The sequence below is a fragment of the Numida meleagris genome, chromosome 2 (genome assembly GCF_002078875.1).
Source record: "Numida meleagris isolate 19003 breed g44 Domestic line chromosome 2, NumMel1.0, whole genome shotgun sequence".
In the NCBI taxonomy this organism is placed as follows: Eukaryota; Metazoa; Chordata; class Aves; order Galliformes; family Numididae; genus Numida; species Numida meleagris.
The window spans coordinates 21744821-21766706 of record NC_034410.1 but is presented as its reverse complement, the minus strand read 5'-3'; the positions used below and the strand labels follow the sequence as shown (position 1 = coordinate 21766706).

The following is a 21886-nucleotide window of genomic DNA, read 5'->3' as shown; positions in this document are numbered from 1 at the left end:
CGAAAGGCATTATTTAGAAACTGTGTGTGTTAACCTAGTGGCAGAAGGTTGCTCCAACACCTTCCCCCTGGTTTTTCTCCTGTCGGGGGAGGGGAGGCTGCTACTGTGGTAAGTGCATCTCTTGCTTTGCTGCAGCAGCCAGGCCAGCTTGGAAAAGAAAGCCCTGGGGTTAAAGAGGCTCGGAGTGCAGCCAAGGGGGTCAGGAGGCGGTTTTAAGGATTATACTACATAATTAAAAGCTCACTCCGAATGTGCTTCCTGGTACCCAGTGCTCAAACATACAAACCTTTTAAAGTAATAATTCCTGGTCCTCATTTGTATCCGAGAGATTTGTAGGTTAAAGCTGTCACACAGGTAGTGAGTCAGGAGTGCCAAACAAATCAGCTACAGAACTGCAAGCGCAAGTCATTCATAGAGGCTGTGGCAAGGCAACACCCCAAATGTGCCCTGGTCAGTGAGGCTGGGGGGTAAACTAGAAATAGATGACAACACATATGTTTCTTTTTTTCTTGTGTGTGTGTGTGTGTGTGTGTGCAATTCCTTTGGGGTGTAGCTGATGTCATTTTGTGGCAACTAGATTTAAAACTGGGGATTAACTTCCTGTAGAGTTTTGCCATCAGAGCTGGGACAGAATATGATTCTACCCAGGTAAAACCTGGAAGATGGCAGCCCCATGATGGAGCCTACGTTGTCTTAGCTCTAAAAATGCTAACATTTTATCTTCAATTACTTCTAGTTGGCCAGAGCCAAGACCAGAACTTTGGTCTCCTTTATCCATTCTCTAGGCTAGCGGCTTCCCCATCAGCCCAGAGAGCACAAGCATCCAGCCACCCCTCGTGCAGACCAAAGTGATGTTAAAACCAATAGATTCCCATGGACTCCTGCATTTGCCAAAAGAGCATATTCTGACATTTCAGTCAAATATTCCAATCAAGTCAGTGCACGCTGCATTGATTTAATGTGCATTGTCTAAAAAATAGGTCTTAACAGGATGTTGATATCAAAAAGCTGGAAGCAATGGAAAGGAAAGAAAAGAACCGAAGGCACATATTGATTGTATACACCGTACGTGAGCACTTGCCTATGGAAAGCTGTAATGCACAGATAAATAACTGGGTTAAGAACCCAAGCAGCACGTTCTTAGTGACTGAGACAAATAACCAGGTACAAGCAGGTGTAAATCCAGCTCCTGCATCAAAATTGTGAAAAAACATGTGTAACACGTGCTTTACATAATTTTCCACAAGAATTATCAGGTCTTTATTTCAAGAGAAGCTGCAATAAGCCAGAGTTCATTCTCCGTACAAAGGCAGATGCAAATTTGGCAGAAAACCATCCCTTCTAACACTTCCAGTTAAATCGCAATGTACTGTAACTATGCCCGTTGTCGTTGTCATACAGGGATATAACACATGGAAAGAGACACCAGACAGCGAACTTAGTAACCAGCGCAGACCGAAGTGTGCTGCGCGCAGAGCCTTGCCCGATGCAGCTGGGTAATTTTGATTAAGCTCATGTGTTTGGCTGAATCGGTGCCTGATCTTTTCAATTAATTGCTGCGTAAATGCCTGCCTGCTTCTGAGTGCTTTTCAGTTCATGAAAATCTGTTGTTTACAACCATTTCTTATTCATTTGCTGTAGAATAAAAAAGAAAAGAAAGGCTTTATTCCATTATTTAGGTCTAGACCACATATACAAAGGAGAAGAGAGATTCTGCTACACTTTATTCAATATGATGTTACAAGAAAACAACAGTTACAGCTGACAAACCATTACATCTTTCATAATACAGACAAATTACAAGGTGTAACAAATAATGTAACATTTATTTACTGTACTGCTTACTATGCTGTTCTTCTGAAGTATATATATATATATTTAATTACATTAACATTGTTTTCATGTACCAGCCCTCCCCTTTTTATTTGTTAAAAAAAGAATGCTTCTTAGTGCACCATACGAAAACCCGCGTGGAAGCTGGCAAGCTGGGATTTTGTATGCAGCACCATTGAAATGCATTTTGGGGGATGGGAATTTTTAGTGCATCCTTTACTTTTAGATTTTTTGCTCACGTGAAGAACGCAAGGCAGTAACATATGGTCCCTCCACCTAACTGCTGGTAGGGGAGAGTTTTGTTACGCTCGGTAACACAACATAATTCTATTTATATGGGGTGTCAGTGTTTTGCTCCCCAGTCTGTACAGCCTAAACATTTTATATAACAAAGATTACAAAACCCAGTTATATTCACAGATGAGTATTTTGTATATGAGCATACCGGAGCATTGACTACACATTCAGTTGTGTGCACTGACAGAGCACACAGGAGTGGACGTCACCCCCCAGCCAAAGGGAATTTATTACCCTAACCTCTTCCACAGGAGTCTGAAGTCCGTGATCCCCACACAACAAAGAGAAAATGGAAACCCCAGTGCCTCTGTCTACTGTAGATTGAATTTTCAGTGTTGCATGTACTGACATTATCCTAAAACATGATCCTGTTTAAAAACAATAGTGAGAACTGGAAGGACTCATTGACCCGGGACATCATACAACAGTGTAACATTGAGTGCTGGAGCGTCCTGCCTGGTGCTGTGCCTGCTGGGTGCAGATTGGAGCTGAGCTGACCCCAGCTGGAGTGCGACTAAGCCACCTCCAGATGCTCAACTTGTAATAAAGTTGGGTTCTGTGAATGTGAACTTGTAAGGAATCTCCGTATCACACAGGCCATCTCTATCATCACCTTCCCTTCCCCATTCACCTGATATCGTAGAGTCAGAACACACCCTCCCACTTTTATCTGCCTACTGCTGCCCTGTGGCTGCTTGTCCCTCTTGCAGCTGAGCCACATCCTCTTGGTATCATCAGGAAGGATCTGCTGGGGCTCAGGCGAGAAAACAAAAATTACACAGCTGACGGCTGTCAGCTCCGGCTGAGTCCCACGGTTTCTCAAGGACTGTGCCCCACAGAATACCGTCCCTTTAAACTAACTTTTGACTGTTGATGGCATGAAACACTGCATTCCCAAGACCTGTAGCATGTCTGGAAGACCAGGCTGATTGTTTTCTTGTCCCTTTGAATATTCTTCAGGGAATTGGTTTGGGAAGGATGAGAAAAAAAAGAGGGTAATGCTACTGATATTCCCTGACTCTGCCTCAAGGACATTGATAGGGTTTAAAAAGTCAGTTCATCAACACTGAGAAGGGCTGTGGTGAAAACCTGCAAGATGCTGGGGAGGTGGGATGACTGCCAGGGGACCCTAACTGAGGGGTGTCTGTCAGGTTGCTGATGCAGGTAAGGGCTCTGCTGGAAAGACAAAAAGGGAGAAAAAGGCTGTACAGTCCATGCCCTGGATAAAGGTACTCCCATTTTCTCAAAATAAAATGAAATAAAAATTTAGGGTTCCCGGAAGATTTCATGATCCAGGAGAATAATGTGCAGCAGGTCCCTTTGGTGCAGGTAGAAAGATCTCTGCGGGTGACAGCAGACCCGTGTCACCACAGGCAGTCAGAACAACTAGAAAGGAGGTGCTCAAGAGATTCGGGTCATTCCTTAACTGATCAGTGCCAAGATAGACCCACTACTGATGAAAAACAAGTTACTGCTGAGGAACCTAGATGTTTGTGCGCTTTGGGCAACTGAGTTTGAAGATTTCTGGACCAACTCTAATTATTTCAGTGGTTGCTTAAAAGTGGGAAAGGGGCAGAGAAGATAATCTCACGTGCACGTGTGTGTATACACACATACACACACACATACACTCCACAAGCAAACATGATGTGATTCACTATGGACAGCAATGTGCTAGGGATGTGGGAACAGTTAGGGAATTAGTCTCTATATTAAACCTTCAGATGTTTAATTGAGCAGCGTAACTGCGTGCTTCCCAATTTAAGCTGCCCAGTAGATGTGTCTATGCAACTACCTTTATATTCCTAATTGAAATCTTACATTTTCAAAAATCTTCAGATTTTTGCAGCATGACTTTTTTTTTTCTAAAAATAGCTAATTTCAATCATCAAACTGCACAGAGTTTAAGTAGCAAAGATAATGTATAAAAGACTTTTCTCTTACAAAAAAAAGAAACATGAAACCCAAACACACCACGTCTAAGGCAGTTTCAGTGTGTGACAAAGTCAAAAGTTCAGTGGTCACTTTTTTTCCCCTCCTAAATACAGGAGAAAAACTGTATTAACTTCTAAATAGGATTGTGACTGAAAGTGGCTTTCAGATGGCTTTTACCAGATTCTGAAAGAGAGATGTCATTGGGGGAAACTGTGTTTTAATGGCTGTGCAAATATTGAGAATATTTCCATGGTTCAACTCTTTGAAAGTGTAGACTCATATGCTAGTTCATTAAGAGGCCTTTCGTAGCTACTTGAGCATTCAAGGATTTGCCTTATTGGGTGTTCTTTTCTTATTAAACACTGCTGGAGTTTAATAAGATGGCATAGCACAAATCCTTTCACCCCTCCTTTTTAACACTGAAAGCTAACCCAAGTGTTACCGCACTTCTTAAAAATGTAATTCAATGCATCCAGCAAGCAAAGGATGTCAAATTTATGTGTAGAATAATATTGCCTAGCAAGCGGTTCAGTCTGAGCAGGAGCATAACTCAACAGTGGTTTTCTCACTGTGCCCTGCTCTGTCTGAATGCAAAGCATTGTATATGATCAGGGCAGTTTTATCCACCCCTGAACACAATGTGGCAGGGGCTTCCTCGCCTAATATCACACAGCTTTGTTTCTTGCAAAGTTTGCATTTGAATGATTCATTCAGAAAAGCGATTTAAAGACACATCATCTGGTAGTGCCTTCCAATCAGATCAGGATACCTATAGAAAATCATTTGAAAAGTGCTTTCGTGTGGAACAGCAAACCATTTGGGATAAGGAAAACTCTCTCTTTCGCTCCGTAAGCAGCAAAATAACACAGCTAGACTTAATGGCTCATTCAAGAAAAATGTCTCCGTACCTTAGTATCTGCCTTGAATTAAATGGAACCGTTTCAGCATCTCTGCTTTCCTTTCAAGAAAACATTCCAAAACGTAAACAGCGTGAGGAAAAACATGGAGATGTGAGCCAAGACCCACAAAAGAAAGAAATACTCACAAAGGGAATAAAACCATAGGGAATTTGTCGTGTATCTGTCAGCTGAGCGCATCTCATTTTTGCTTTGTCTTTCTCACAGGCCTATTTCCAAAACTGGCATGCTACATAGCCTAAGCAGAGTAACCAAATTCAGAGTGCTGAAGTAAACATGCGGTTATTGCCATGTTTATAAAATGGATATAAATGGTCTGAGGAGATAATGAGAAAAGAAAGAACCCAACACCACTTCAGGAGTAGTGGCAAGGTGCTGTAATTGTCAGCCCAAGTCGTGCTTGGTCTGGCAGAAGTTGTCTTCCCATTGGTTGCAATATGTGCACAACTCTCAAAGAAAGCACAGTCCTTTATGCCACCACTGGCTTTTTTGTACAGTCATTACTGAAGAAGTGTGAACACCGAATGTGTTGTCTTAATGTATTTAAGACATTGCTGGTGAAAGCATAAAAATCCTTACAAAGATGCAGCGCTGCAGTGGAAAATCAAACAAAATCAAACACAAAAGACTGAAAGAGTACATGCCATGTATCAGTAAGCAAAAGCTTAATCTTCACATAGTTCTCTGAAATCACAAGGTATCCAAATGCGTGCAAGGTTTTAAATAAATTGCAGGGAAAAACAGGGTCTTGCCAGCTTCAATTTTCTTTTGAATGAAATCCACCACAGAGAAAGAAAGGAAACAGGCCATGGTTCCTTCCTGGTGTCGGCCTCCTCATTAGGTTTTTGTTTCCCTCCTCCAAACTGGTAAATTTAATCCTGTAAGGAAACAATATAAATTATAATAAGCTTCATGACTTGCATTTTTAAATGATTTTTTACTTGGTATGTAATAGATTAGTCCAAAGCCAGTTATGAAAACACCAGCTCAGTGCAAAGGACAAACATCCAAAGCACTTTTAGAGCTGGAACCTCAAGAAAACAAGCTTAGAACACTGATGTTTTCATCATGCTGGTTGCCTAAGTGAGATATATTTATCCATATTCATGTCTATCTGGCCCAAGTGCTAATCTTCAGAGGTGCCATCAGCGCTCACATTCTCCATGGAAATTACAGGCAGCTATATATAGACTGTCAGCTCTTCTAAAGGTGGTCACACCCCAGGAATGCAAAGGAAGGTTACTGAACGCTGGCATGGCTTCAGGAGTTTAAAAGCTCTTTTTGCCCCTTTTCTTATGGAGTCCCAGTGATGAGTTTTACAGGAACTCTAGTGACCAGTTTGAGGAAAGGTTTCCTCAGCTTTGCTTCCAAAGAGTTATTGGAGGTACCTCACGGTAATGCCACTTTTGTAAACACTGCCAGGTTATGGAGCAATGTGGTGTGCTGCATTCACCTTTAGTTGGGTGTTTTTCTATTTATAAAAAGATACCAAAAACCTCTCCTTTCATATACGGAAAGTAAACACTGTACCAAGAGATTTGCGTACATTGTCCTTCCCTCTGCTAATGGTTCCTGGCTATAGAGGCTCAACGCAGTGACTGGACCTACAAGGACATACGGCGGTGTCTCTGAGACTTACACCAAGCAGGAGGCAGGCCAAGAATGTGGGAAGCATTACTTTAAAACAAAACTAACAACTGCAGGACCAGCTAGGTGAGGGCTAAATGAAGGCTAGATAGACTGGAGCCATTGGAAGGATTTTATAATTAACATACTTAGCTCTTAATAAATGTTCAGGTGGAATTCTATGCCAAGTAATAAAGTGGGACTGCATTTTCTGATAATGCTGAGAAATTCTGCAGTTTTACGAAGTTCAAAGTATATTTGTTTTACAGAGATTTTCAAGACCAAGGATTATAACTACAAACCTGCTACCCTTATAAAATGTAGTTGCAGGAAGACAGTCAGATATGGAGAAATTTTAGCACTTAACTAAAAGAAAACTTAAAATTACATATTCATTGAGCTTAGAACTGGTTTGTATTAGCATGTCCTAGAACTATTTAAATCAAACTCAGTGCAGGTGCCAGTGAATCTAGTCTAGCCCTCATTTCAAAAGCAGGAGAAAAACAAGGCATCAGTTTCAAGCATAAAATTTTAATTGTGGCTTTCATCAGCCTAATCTCTACACTACATCTGACTTTCATAGCATGCAGCGTTCCTGTTGCGGTTCTCGAGAGCTCTTCTTCTGCCCTTCAAGTGCCAGAACTCCTGAACTGGATTAACAAAAGCCTGTTCTTAACGATGCACGGCAGCATCTCCTGGAGCTTGGTCTGCCACCTCCTGAGTCCTGCTTGGGTTGTTTCCCAAATGCCTCTGGAATGTCTGTTCCACATGAAAGTCCCCAGGGTCGAGGAGTCTGGCTGAAGCCCCAATAAACCTTGTTTCAAGGAATATATTAGAGTTTAGTTTACTCTTCATAAACTCAAAAAGAAAAGCAGTATTTGGAACATGCTGAGATTCACCACTGCTTACTGGTGAAACATGGTTAACACCTTTGCCCAAATTCTACTCCTCCTTCCTTAAAAGAAACCAAACAGACCAAATCAAATCAAACCAAACCAAACCACAATACTTTTGGGAGATGACCACTTTGGAGCCCCTCCTGACAAAGAAGTAAGCTTGCAGTTTGGAAACCTGGGTCTGCACAGGCCGAGGACAAGTGTTTGATTTCAGGCTATGCTCAAACTGCTGGAGATCTAGATCCTGCCAGAACACTGAGGACAAGTGACTAAATGATAAAAGACAAAGAAGCTTCTCTAAGAGTTACCAAATGCTCAGATTTGAGGAAAACTGCATCTTAATTAGATAATTACATTAATTACAGAGAGCTTTTCCTTTCTATCAGTTGACCTCAAGGCACTTTCCAAAGGAGGCCAGCATCACGTTTCTCTTGGGGGTATGCTAAAATTCACCAATGACAATACTACATTTTCTGGCTTCAAGTATGGCTCTGCAGGCAAAGCTGATCACACATTCCCAAGGCAAAGGCAGGCCTTGAGCCTTGGAGATGGGGAATACCTTTGTCAGAATCCTGAACTTTCAGAATCAATCCCTGTAATGCTAAAAGCTTCCCTAGAAATGAACAAAGCTGCCACCATTTAATAGAGGGAATAACCGTAGCATATTGCAACTGCTGCCAGCATCAGTGCAGAACAAGGCTGAGATCAAACAGGAGACTCAATGAGAAAAAGAAAGGTGATTTCATTCCAAATTTCCCAGGTGGATCTGGCTGGGGAAGACTGGAAGACAGAGCGCAACCAGAACCAGAGTGTGGCTGGTGATCCCCATCTCTCTGAAGATACATTCACCTGCCCTGTTCAGGGCATGTGCGCAGCCCTCCCGCTGCTCCCACCAGCACCTGGATGGCCAGGTCGTTCTGATGCTGAACCCTGAGTTTTGCTGCTGAGGCAGTTCTGTGTTGTATAAAATCCTTACAGGAACAGGCCCGGTGGTTAGGAATATATTTGCTGGGGAATAAATAATGCTTTCATTGGAGTCTCTAATTCACTGAATACTTATTGATGATTCCAAGTGGAGTCAACAGGTGAAATCCCTTCCCTCTGCCTTGTGGTTAACGCCTTCTCCTGGGAAATGGGGAACAGAGATTCACCTGTCCTGAGGCAGAGGAAGGAGCTGACACGGGGAGGCCCTCTCAGGGACGTGCTGTAACCACTGCGCCGTGGGGCAGAAGGCCTCCTTCCCTTTTTGTTTGCCTTACAAGACTCGCTGTGTCACATCCATAGACACCGCCCTACACTGGAGGAAGAAGAGGGTCTCTATTTGTCCACAGCAGAAAATTCACAGTAAAACAAACACAGAATTGTAGATTGGTGGGAACCAGACTTTGTATTAAAAAAAAGCATTGTTTCTCCAGTGGGGCTGTTGAACTGAAGCATGGGTTGTTCACACAAGCAGGACCCGAGGCAGTTCCTGAAGCAAGGCTCACCACACAGTGCTGCCGTTCAGTCCCCAGATGGCTGAGTATTCCATGTTTGCATTTTTTAAAGATATATTTTAGAAATACCCTTGCTTAGAATTTAATGCATTTTCCTGATCATACAAATCAAAGTTTTGCTTTGTGACTTGGCAGATTGTGTTTATGGCCTCTGGTCACAGCTTTGCTTATAAAAGCATAAATTGTTAAATGGAATATTTACAACTTGTGATTTCCCAAGAGCAAAATAGGGTTCTTTCAGATCTCCTTTCTAAAAAAAAAAAAAAAAAAAAAAAAAAAAAAAAAAAAAGAAAGAAAGAAAAAAAAAAAAAAAGGACCCTGAAACAGACTGCCTTAAAAATGAACTTATATTCTTTTTCACCACAGGTCCAGGCAGTTTTGATTTTCATGATGAACTCACTAGAAGATTACAAGCAAGTTAATGATGCGCTTGAAAGAAAAAAAACATGAAGCAACCTAAATCAAGTAACACAATTATATATTTGTTATCTAGAGAAATCATCTGCTGCATACATCCTGTTTGGCGCAGATCCTAAGTGGGATAAAATAAGGTGTGCACCCACCTTAAAATGGTAGTGGCCAGTGTCAGAGCATAGGAGCTCTTGATGTAACAAAGGATACCAAAGCTTATAATTTAAACATTAATCATGCACTCAGCAAATGAGGTGGAGGAGGATGACTCAATGGCCCTCAGATCCCAAATATTTTCCATTATTTTAATTAATAAAATAATGCCATTTCCTTTAAAAATGCAAATCACCAATTCAATACATGCTCTTTTTGGCAGCATCAGCATCCTTCTCTAGGTGCTTTTAATTTCTGTATAAATTATAAAATAGGGTGGAGCTGTGCTCCCGCAGTGTCCTTAGCATGCAAAGCATGCCCAGAGTGCAGGTCTATTTATGTTGCAGCTGATTTAGCATTATTATAAGAGTATTCATTCTACAACATCAGATTTAAAACCAAAATGTGAGCTGACAACTGGAGATGCTGCATTCCTGTGAGCTGAAATGTGGGGTATTTAAGATCATCAACAATATATTCATTCTCTCCCTCCGCCAGACATATAGATGCCACTGATATCGTTCATCCTCTCTAAAAAAAGTACACTATTAACAGGTGATTTTTCCCCTACAGCTTTTCTTCCTCTCTTTGTTACAGGAGTCATTTTAAAAAGCCAACCAAACATTTTCAATATTATTTGCGCTCGGATAATATCTGCATGCAATTCGTTGCTATAAATATTAATTAATTGGATCACCAATACCCATAATGCAATTTTATTTTGACCTACATGCCCTATGAACCAGATATTTTTTGGATTCAGTTTTCTTAAAACCAACTGTCAGCATCATGTGATGGAGGAGATGAAAAATGAAAATGAGCGTTCCCGCTGTGCAGGTGAGTGACCTGTGGGAGACAGCTCTGCCTGCCAGGATTTTCACACGTACCATCAGACACAGACCAATTGATTAGATCATTTTATACCCGCCACCAACTAGGCTCAAGAGACTAATTAGAGAGAGTACTGCCTGCGCAGGCACCCCATTGACACCTAATTTGCTCAGCCAAAGCCTTTGGGGAGAATGTATTATCTCTGCAGCTGCACTTCATGCATTTCTGATTTGAAGCATAAGCAAGGAGTACTTCTTCACTCTTTTGAGCAAACTGAGCATATAAGCCCTTAAGTGCTAAATACAAGCAGACAAATTAAATCTAGCCAGCCTCCCATAAATTCTTTTCTCCCTTCAGATCTTTATATACATATGTACATACATACCCATTTTACATCTGTCTGCAGTATATGTACACAAGTGTACAAATAACATGTATGTATGAGTGTGTGTGGAAAGCATAGGTGCATAGAAAAACGTTTATATGAGTATGTGCTTTAGAACATGGAATGGCTCTGTTTCTGAGGGAACTTTTATTTCTGTGAGACATAACAGCAAAGCAATTGTTCTAATGTATGAAAAATAAATGATCTGCAGTACTGTTAGCTCAGGCTCTGAATTACCCCATGGACAAAGCTCAGTAGACTGCTGCCTGTAAAGTTTCTCTGCATATCTTCAGAGGTCTTCAGTGTACTGCCTAGCTTTGTTGAAAGCTTTTCTTCAATGGACTGTACCTCGTTTGTGGTTCTTGAAGAACAATGTTCACTAAGGCTAAATATAAGATTGCTACAATTGCTTTCTTCTGGGCTTTAGTTTTGTCTAGTTACCGAAGTCCCAAAATACACTGGAGAGGTAAGACTTAAGGCTGTCATTAAAAATTTATTTAAAAGAAAAAAAAAAATGACACTAGAAAAACTATGGTGCTTTTTTTTTTTTTTTTTAACAGACTGAGAAGTGTTGGAAGAAAATATTCTTTGCTGCAGGTTGGTATGTGATTCCTGAACTCAAACATATAACACACAGAGAAAATGGTGGATTTATATCACTTCTGAAATGAACTATAGCACTGAAATGAACTATCCTCTTCTCTGAGACAGGTTATAAAGGAATATTCAGGAGTTTAATGAAGTTGAATTAATAAGTCAATTTCATTTCAGCTCATGCGGAAGCCTGTGTTGATATGGTCAGTTAACTCAAGATTTTTCAGTAAGAAAGAATTAAAGAAGTTTTAGCTTAACATGTGTGAGATACCAGTGTGGCCAAAACATCAATTTTATCCGTCTTTGCTAAATGCAACATGAATGTGACTTCCAATCTTTTTCTTACACTGGCACATTATAAAGAGAGGACATTCTCACCTTCCTCTGTTTATATACACCTTTTAAAATTCACTTTACATTTATTCAGTAACATTAAATCTCATTGAATGTTCAGCTGACATCTCATGGTAAATGCTGGCCGTTCAGAGAACACAGTACTGCCTGGGATACTTACACTTACTACAAACAGTCATCAAAAGTAAACCCCATTTGAAAAATAACTAATAAGGCATTTACTGATGATTTTTTCTTTTCCTAGCTCTTTTCCCTTTCCTGGCTCTTTTCTGCCATGTCTGATATTCTGTGTTGATTTTCTTATATGTGCTGGCTCTACCAGACTGTATCTTCTGCCATGGATATTCCTGTATCTTCTTTTATAAGCTGTTCATGTATGAATCAGAATATAGATTATATATAAGTACATCGCTGTCTTCAGAATTTGTCTTCCTGCAATTTTTTTTTTTTCCCATATGGGCTTTGTGCAGATCACTGCAACTCCAGACAAAGTAATTTGCGTGAGGTGACCACAGGATCACTGCTTGGTGCCACAGTGGGTGAGGGGATGACCCTTAAAGAGCTGAGTGCTGGATGAGGACTGTAAACCAGTCAGAAAATTAAACATTGGAATAGAAACACAAATTTATAAACAAACCAATTTTATGAGTATACATACATCAAAGTAAACAACGTGGCATAACCTCACTAAAGGTGAACAGCCACAGTGGCTCAGTGGATATGGAGCTGGGAAGCAGAAAACCAAGATCTGACTTTGCTACTGAATGTCACCGTAGGCAATTCACTTTATCCCTCTGCAACTTCTGCTTTGTAACAGAGGTTTTGTTTTACATTCCAGCCTTTGGGTTTAGAATGTCTCCCCAGATGAGTGCCCAATTTTAGTTAGAGCCATCAACAGTTCGAATTACATAAATACAGTTAAATTTAACAAAAAATATAGTATTAAGACAACTGCAAACTTTGGAGCTTGTTGAAATCCTTACTTGGACTGTCAGTTTTCCAGTTTATGCCTTTGTGTATAATAGTCATCCAAAATGAGAATCCTGCATCACCTAGTACTGTGTGAACATCTATCTGACGGCCAAATGTGGGAGATTGATTCTGCAGAGTGGAAACTAACCCTTAAACTACACACTAGTTGCTAAGTAGCATTTATGCATATCAATAATTGCAAACCAACCAACCATAATACTATGCACACAGCTCTCTTCAAAATATTATAATTAATTCCTTCATAGTATGTCTTGCTAGGAAAAAAGGAATGCAAGTCCTGACCATTACTGTAATATTTTATCAACAGTATTCACTTCCAGTGACATTTAATAACATGTTTGGTTTCACAGTTGATTTGTAGGTATACCTTAAACTTTTGAGTGGTTGTGGTAACTTCCAAATTAGTCTTCTCCAAGTCTTTCAGCAAAAATTCTTTACTACGCTAGCTGTCCATAGCTGAAGTTTTTTCTTTGAGTGGAGAACAAAGTCCACAAAGCCTTTTACAATTACCATTTGAATAAGGCTTCACATGAAAAATGGCCAGGACTGAATCTACTACATATCTTCTAGTTTTTGAGAATAAAGCACAGCCCTCTGTGAGTGAGCTCTGGGAAAACTAATACTTCAGACAAAGTTACAAAAATAGCAGTGTTATTGAGCTCAATATAGTTTGCAAGCACAGCCACAGAAACTTTACTGAAAACAAAAAAGAAATCACAAAAACAAACAAACAAAAAGGCATACATCAAGACCAGAAAAACATTAGTGTTGTTTGTTTGCAAGAATATACTTTCCACTTGTGATTATATCAGTAGAAAAACTCCAAGATGTAATATAAAATTCTCCGGATTCCAATATACAGGAAACCCAAACAAGCCCCAACCCCTCTCCTCCTCTCCCTCTATTTTTTGATTGATGTGGTGCCTAAATCATTATGTTTCTAACCCTGATACTTGCAAAAAGTCTGCCAAAGAACTGACAGAATAAGAACTGGATCTACAACGAAAGAACCCAAACGTAGTTTTTGCCAGTGTTTGACACAGAGAGGTCCTTATCTCAGCCGCAGCACCAGTTCTTTGCCCTGAAAAAGATCAATAAATGCTATGCCTGAATCAAATTTGTATATAGTTTAATTAAAATATCTGAAAGAAAGCAAAAATGGTCTATCAGTTATGGTGATAGATTTCTTCTTGCTGAAGAAGCAAAGAGGCTGGAGGTTCAAGCACAAGCAATGAGGTGTAAGTCAGCTGAGCTGTGGTACCCTTCCACAATGTCTCATCTTTGTGGCAAAGTCAAGTTAAGAAATTCCCACTGCCTGTAAAGCTCACTCTCTATTAATTCCTGCCCTGTAACTTGTATTCCTGTTACTTCTCCTAATAAAACTGCCTGAGCACTGGATAACAAGAAGTATCAGAAGCGACATTATGTTAAACCCAGGTCTTCTCAGTGATTCAGTTTGATATAAACTTATAAATAGTTGCACTGGCACAACTAGAGGGACTGAAAAATGGTAAGGGAGCAAGAAGGAACTGCCTGGATAGAGCCAAGCAGATTTTTTATGCTGTTTTTGCCTGCAAAGATAAAATCTTGGAGTTTCATCCTTATTTTTCATTAGCAGCCCTTCCCCAGTGCATTGCTCATAGCAAAGCTTCACTTTCTGAAGGCTGAAGCAACCTTCAAACCCACAAATGGCTAATTATTTTCAGGTACCCAGAAACGCAGAAAAATCTGCCTTAGCTTGGCTACTTAGGGAAGCAGACAGAAGTCGCATAATGACCTACTAATTAAAAAGAAAGCAAACTATACTGAGAAGGTCTGGGAATACCCCTAAGATTGCCTAATAAGGATAATCTCTTGTGCATGTTTCAAGGGAGCAGCAAACAAGAGATAGCTGAGAGCCCATGCATCTAACTAAAAATTCTTGCATTTTTGGGGTTGGTTTTCATTTCTTAGCAATACAAATATATTGGCCCACCAACACATCAAGGAGATGTTAAAGAGATTGTGAAGCTTCAAGTTATATTCAACCAGAGCTCAGAGACCTTAGAAGGGATAGAAAAGCTTCAGATTCTTTATACGATGATATTTTCAGTCTGGAGAAGAGGAGGCTCAGGGGAGACCTTATCACTCTCTATAACTACCTGAAGGGAGGTTGTAGTGAGCTGGGGGTCAGCCTCTTCTCTCTTGTAACTGGTGACAGGACAAGGGGGAATGGCCTCAAGTTGCGCCAGGGGAGATTTAGGCTGGTGTGGTAGTAGGCATGTTACTGAGTACTCGGGCTGTAACGCTGAAGGTCCTTCCTCATATGCTTGCTATTGGTTCACCTACTTTACTTGAACCCGTGTCATAAGAAGGAGAGGCTGTCCTTCTTTGTTTTCATAACAAAGTGTATAACAACTCCGTGTATGGCCTTTCGGAAGAGAGTGGCCAGAGCGGGATATTCAATATGATTGGCCAGGGGCCTGTGTGAGCTTCTGGAACAGTCTAGTAAAAGATAAGATATACTATATAGTTTTGTAGCTTTTAACAGTAAACGCCATTTTGCCGCTCATCATATTGATGTGTAAATGCGACGACGTGACCGGGGACAGAAAGTAGTCCTTGCGGGCAGGGTGACAAGTTACGAACGAATATCAGATGTGGTGGTCTTCACTACAGGCTGGACATTAGGAAATACTACTTTTCTGAACGAGTGGTCAGGTGCTGGAACGGGCTGCCCAGGGAGGTGGTGGAGTCACCGTCCCTGGAGGTGTTCAAGAAACGTTTAGATATAGCATTGAGAGACATGGTTTAGTGGGGTTATTGGTGGTAGGTGGATGGTTGGACTAGGTGATCTTGTAGGTCTTTTCCAACCTAGCTAATTCTATGATCCTATGATTTAGCTTTGGATGAAGAAACCTAGTGTTTGGGGAGAGCAGATCATCTAGACCCCAACTCAAATACCATACCATGAATGAAACTTCCTGACTGCCTGTCTCAGGCCTGATAGTCACTGTTATTTAACAGGGCTATTCATCAACTTGAACTTCAGCACATTTCTACTATGAGTTGACCAGCTCACAAGTCAGATGTGATGACATGCCTGACTGTCTCACTCCTCTTCCCCCTTCCATTGTAGCAAGAAATAATACATTCAGAGAAGTTTATCAGAAATTTATTCCTGGTTCTCCCTGTCATGTTTTTTCTCCCCACGGCTGCCATAGAGCTGCTAGGTTGTACCCTGCCAGAGCAGTCTGCTGGAGAAAATGACGTACAATAGACTAACTGCCTGCCAGCTGACTCATTAGCATTCACCTACTCCTGAAAATCAGGCACTACCTCATGCAAAGATTGATGTATCCATTCTTTAAAACAGGGCATTTTGTATACATATAATTGCTAATATTACACGTTTCTTTTTGAAAGGTAAGTGCTTTTGGAACAAATGTAATGCTTCTAACGCAAACCAGTGCAAAGCAGCAATGGCATAGTCTTGAAATTGGCGTGGATCATTTTTCTAATCAACAAAGAGAACCAAAGACACCTTGGAACTTATAGATATCTCTGCGATGGATCCACAACACTATAAATAACTTCAGTTCCCAAAGAGAAATGGTAAACATTAAGAAAACAACGTGTGAATGATTATCATTACCAAAATCATTGTAGTAGCTTGAAAGTATCTACAGGCAGTTTGGCATTGAGTTATGTTTTTCAGTTGTTCTTTGGAGATGGGAGTATGAATGTTCAGGCAAAGGAAGAAGAAGAAAGATGGAAGGCTAACTTAGGAAAAAAATCCATTTTCACCTGTATTTTTATTTTTTTAGTGTTTGTCCTAGAGTTTCTTTTCAAAAAGAGAGTACTTTTTAAACCAGCAAGCAATTTTTAATTAATCCAGAATGTGGAGTTAAAACAGCTTTTATTTTAGCTGGACCAAACAGACATCATTATAGTCACATTCTGGATAGCTTAGATCCTTCTAGCTGAAAGCTGCTATTTGTAAGAGCCATCTGGTTATACAGTCTATTTGCTGCTATAGCTTTTCAGAGACCAAACATCATGCCAAAATGGTCATGTCAATTAAAATACAATTTTTAGGACAGTACTGCAACTCTTAGGCACGCATACAATTAAACAGAATGTAGACCTCACATGCTGAAACACAAGGATCTTTCCCATGATTACAGTATATTAAATGAATGGCAAGGTTAAGTAAAAGATAGATTTAAATTTTGGAATATGTTTCCAAATACCATTATGTCCAAAGCTCTTAAGCTGTGTGTCCACCCATTCCACAAATGTCATACAATATGACTGACAGAGAGATCAGGAAGTCTTCAGAGCTGACCTTTCCAAACTTGAATTGTTTCCCAAACTAACAGTCATTAAGACTAGAATGGGGCAGGGCAAAAGCACTGGTGTCTATATAGAATATTAGTTGCCTCCATGCTCATTCCACATTGGCTCTGCTAGTACTTACTGTAGTCCTTTCATCTATACAAACCCCACTTGGAATTACTGCTAAAAATCTATGACATTAGAAACAGTTACTGGCAGCTTCAGGCCAGCTGAATTTTTCCCTGTCAGTTTCATTTTTGCATACAAAACCATATGGAGCACTGAAACAGATATATTTCCACAGTGTGGTCTGGCCTCTGTGGCATTAAATTGAAAAAACGTTCCAGAATTGGCATGTCAATAGAGCATCAACACAGCAGTGAGGATCTCCTGTCTAGTACATAGAGAGATCACAAAGCAGCTCAGTGATTTTATTTCTCATAGTTCCCACTCTGGCTGCGGTAAGAGCCTTTTCCACTTGTATGACTAAGATGCTCAAATATAACACATGATTTGGGAAACTCAAATTGTGGTTATTTCTCATAGACACAATTTTTAGAAAATGTGGAGCAACTACATCCTTCGAAAATCAGGCCCCCTTCAGATATCACAGAGGCTTTCCCCACAATCCTGATTGTTTTTGAAAGATATGTTTTTAAAAACCAGTTTCACACACTCATGAGGTTTCATGTATGTGGCAAAAATAGTAGACACCAAATCAGGTGTAACATTCCGTGCATTTTATGGCATGCAAGTGCAGGGATCATGGTCAGATAGAGGCTTTTCTTTCAGTACCATAAGCATCAGTTTTCTTGTCACTGCAAGAAATACTTAATCTTTTGTTTTGAAGCTCCATTATAAGTGCGAGGTTTTGCATAGCTCATTTAAATAGTTTAAATGACACAAGGTTAAGAACAGGAAAGCTTTTCACTAAAGGTGGTTAGACATTTTCAAAGATTTCATATTATTTGAAGCTTACTTTCACTGCATTATTCTACCTTGGCTGCTTCCCAAGTGGGTATAAGTTAATTAAATAGGATTTTGACCCTCTAACCTCTCTACAAACTGCATCTTTACCTAACTATTTAAATAAATCAGATAAAGAAAAACAATTGTATAGCAGAATATGTATTTTTACAGCTGTGGAAAAAACAAACATGTCTATTAAGCTTATTTGTAAGTACTTCATAGTCAAAGCAGCAGCCAAGAATCATGGATGATTTTAATTAAAATAAATCTGGGTGGGCACATAAATTCATTTACCATGGATTTTCTCAAACTGGAACTTCTCTAGCATTACTGAATAGCACGACACTCCCGTAAGTCTTCATTTGTTCATGGCAACTGAAGTTCAAGCTGCCTGATTAGCTTGTATTCATTTTATGAGTCATGTAAAGTATAACTGGGCTCTGTGAAAAATACCAAAGCCATGCAGCCGAAAACTCTTACAGGAAAGGAGAGAAAGAAAGGGGAGAACAGAAGGGCAGATAGCAACAATACAGAACAATAACCAGCACTTCCATGACACATGCTCTGGGTCTAATTTTCAAAAGAAGGTGAAACAGATGCACCAGGAGAATACTGCATTGCTCTCTACAAGCAGAATTCTTGTATAAGCTTATTCCTCTTCACCTTAAAGTACAGGCTTTTGCATACAAACACAGCCTATAATCTCAGATTATTAGACACTTCTGAAACAGTATGCCTTTCTTTCAATTTTGTCCAGAAATACAATATAATTTAGGTATGAAAGATTATAACAGTTACACATGAGTAAATTAGTACCTAGCTCATCTGTAAAGAATGAACAAAGAATTAAGCTACCTCTCTGTCCGTAGGTGATGTGCTCAGGTCTTGGCATAGGCAGTGACAAAGAGGCTATAGCTCATACGTCTTGCCCTCTAGACCCTTCAACCATCTTTACAGCCCTCCTTTGGACACTCTCTAGCAGCTCTAAGTCCTTTCCCAGTACTGCACACAGTGCTGGAGGCAAGGCCGCACAGCACAGAGCAGAGTGGGACAATCCCTTCCCTTGCCTGACTGGCAGTGCTGTGCCTGATGGCATCATGTAGCATGTTTTGTCCACCTTTGCCATTACGTTAGACCAGAGCTGTTACCATGCACAGACTGTGGCAACAAAAGTTGACAGGAATAAAGTCTTCAATTTTCCACATAGCACGCAAGTAGATCATAGGGTCTCATCAGCAAGGTTTCTCTTCTCCTCTCTTCAGTATTCCCAAAACAAAGGATTCTAGAGTAAGGTCTAGCAGTAGCACATGTTAAAAATGAAAAGAAAAAAAAAGGTGATCCAAAAAAGGCACTGGTAGTTCTGAAAAATATAATAAATAGCTTAAGGGAATGTCAAGAGTCTGTAACTCTCACTCATCAGAACATTTTTATCCCTACAAGTACAGGCTACAATAACGGTACTGTAAACTCAATGAGATACATACTCTGTACTTTGAAAGAGCTTTGCATGGAGCTATTTTAATTATTTTCCTTATGTAGTAAGTGGAGGCTGAAAAGGAGATTTTTGAAATAAGAAATGTTATTGTTAACTCACTAATAACAGCTTAGGGACTTGGGAATAGCATGGTTTCTGAAATACCTTTTAGCTTATTTTACCTAATTGACTAAGTTGGTGGTATCCCTTTCACATGGATTTTAATGTAAGGCACCAAAACTTCCTTTATACAGAAGTACAATAGACAACACTGGACACTGAAATCATATCCTGGAAAATTTTAGAACACCAATATTTGAAACAGGGCATTTTTATTAATTCAAAGAAGTTAATTTTTCATTTGTAAATGCCTAAGAAGTGATTAAGTTTAGAGCTGATGCATAACATGCACAGTACATTATTTATTTTTAGAATATAAAATACATAGTCCCACTGTTTTGAGAAAATACTGAGTCAAAGTAAGGGTTTGATTTCTCTCCTTTGATTCTGGAGGACCCACAGATGAGGGGGTTATGAGCTTCCCTGTTTTGCTTCTGACATTCAACCTGTGTATGGCTTGCAACCAACAAAGTAGCTAGGGGCAAGGCAGGTAGCAATACTTAGGTAAAGCTGCCGGAAGGGACCTCAGGAAAAAGAAGAGGTGACAGCAAAGGCACCCAGCAGGGTAGGGCAGGGCAGGGCAGACTAGAAGGACAGACTGCAGCCGATGCCAGGCAGCAACACTGCTAACAAATGATGAGGTATCACAGCAGAAGCTGCTATAATATGGAAATAGATTCTTACCCTCCAGGCCCATATGTCATCACACCAAGCTAAACTGAAGCTGCCTGCTAAAATGGGCAATTTCACATGAACTTGGCAGGAGAACTGCCAACACAGGGCTTGTTTTCCACTGCTGCCACCCACTCTGCTAATTCAATTCTGCTTCCTGATTTGCTTTTAAATAATAATGAATGAAGCAGATGGGAGGGGAAAATGTTCCTGGCAGTTAAACCAGCATATGAGTGAGGCTCTTTGCTCTTCACATACCTTGTGCAAACTAGGCTCTAAGTGCAATGTCAAGTGAGTAACAGTGGTTAAACAAGAAAGCCAGGATTTGCCATATTCTCAGTCATTCAGTCTTTGACCAGGACAGGCAGACAAACAAAACAGGCAGGATAACATGTTGAAAGAGAAAGCAGCAACTTTCATAACATTTAACTTTTACAGGCAGCTCCTCTTCCCATCCTCACAAATGCCAATTATTTGTTGGGAGGGTGAAAGGAATTAAGCACCAGAGCAATATTAAAAATATCTTTCAAGTCAAACCCCTAATAATCAGGACAGGCACCTACTGCTGACTCCTTTTTGACTAAGAGAGGGGAATCAGGCTGAAGCACCACATTATATGACAGTAAGAAAAAGGGCAGAAGAAGACACAGAAAGGCAGAGGGCAGATGGCAAAGAGCATGCAGCCGGGTGGTTACACGTCTTTTCAGCAGCAGCATTAGAAACTATTATTCCTGGGTCACACAACATTATTTCCTGTCCAACAAACAGCAGGTAAGCTTGTTTGCACAGTGCATGGTGTTTTCTCCTGTGTCAGCCTGACACAGAGGACAATCACCTCCTACTGCTACGGACTGGCCTCACACTGTGGGCTGGAAGGTACCAATCCAACTGACAACACATCTTGATGAAGGTGAGAGAAAGCATCGTTGAGATTCACTACACGCAAACTTTCTTCATCCAACCCTTTAGTTTCTGAACGTTTTGGATGTTAAAAATGCTTGTGCAATGTTGTGTCTATTCCTTCTAAATATGTATTATGCAGTCTTTAGCATGGTTATTTTCTTCCCCATGAGACCTTTGACATATTCACTACCCAAACTATATGCTGCTTTTGTAAGACAACAAGTTTTATTGAAAATTAGACCCGTGACTCCTTTATTTTGGAAGCTGGAAGGCTTCAAGTAATTGGAGCAGGAGACAAGAAAGAGTTTCATTAGATGAATGCCTAGAAAATTGCATTTGAGTCCTGTTTCTGCCAGAGCTTCAACGTGATACTAGAAAAATTATATCCCAGCTCCTACATGATACTAAGGAAGTTATATTAACCTATTTCATTATTTTTTTTTTTCTAACAGGAATTTGGCAACTCTAATTTTCCGTATAATACAAGATGGTTCCTGGCTTGGACTACTGATACACCAAGCATTCACTGCTGCAGCTGAGGTCACTGCAAAATGAAATTCAATCTGAACACATTAAGCACTAAAAGATGCTAGGAGCTCTGAGAAATCAGGCAGGAAAAATCAATTTATTTTTAACAATTGTCATTTTAATACCTGTGCCTCAGCTCCTAGTGTGTAAAATAAACACCTCTGCACCATCTCAGCTCACGG

At 40.2% G+C, this 21886-nt stretch overlaps 1 protein-coding gene across 5 annotated transcripts in view; it reads right to left on the bottom strand.

Moving 5' to 3' along the window:
* The window catches only part of CDK14 (cyclin dependent kinase 14), a 318720-nt gene continuing 298070 nt past the window's right edge, over nt 1237–21886 (bottom strand). For all 5 annotated transcript variants that reach the window (XR_002434949.1, XM_021386034.1, XM_021386037.1 and 2 more), the window contains one exon: nt 1237–5860. The gene's annotated coding sequence lies outside the window, so the exon portion shown is untranslated. The remainder of the gene's footprint in view (nt 5861–21886) is intronic.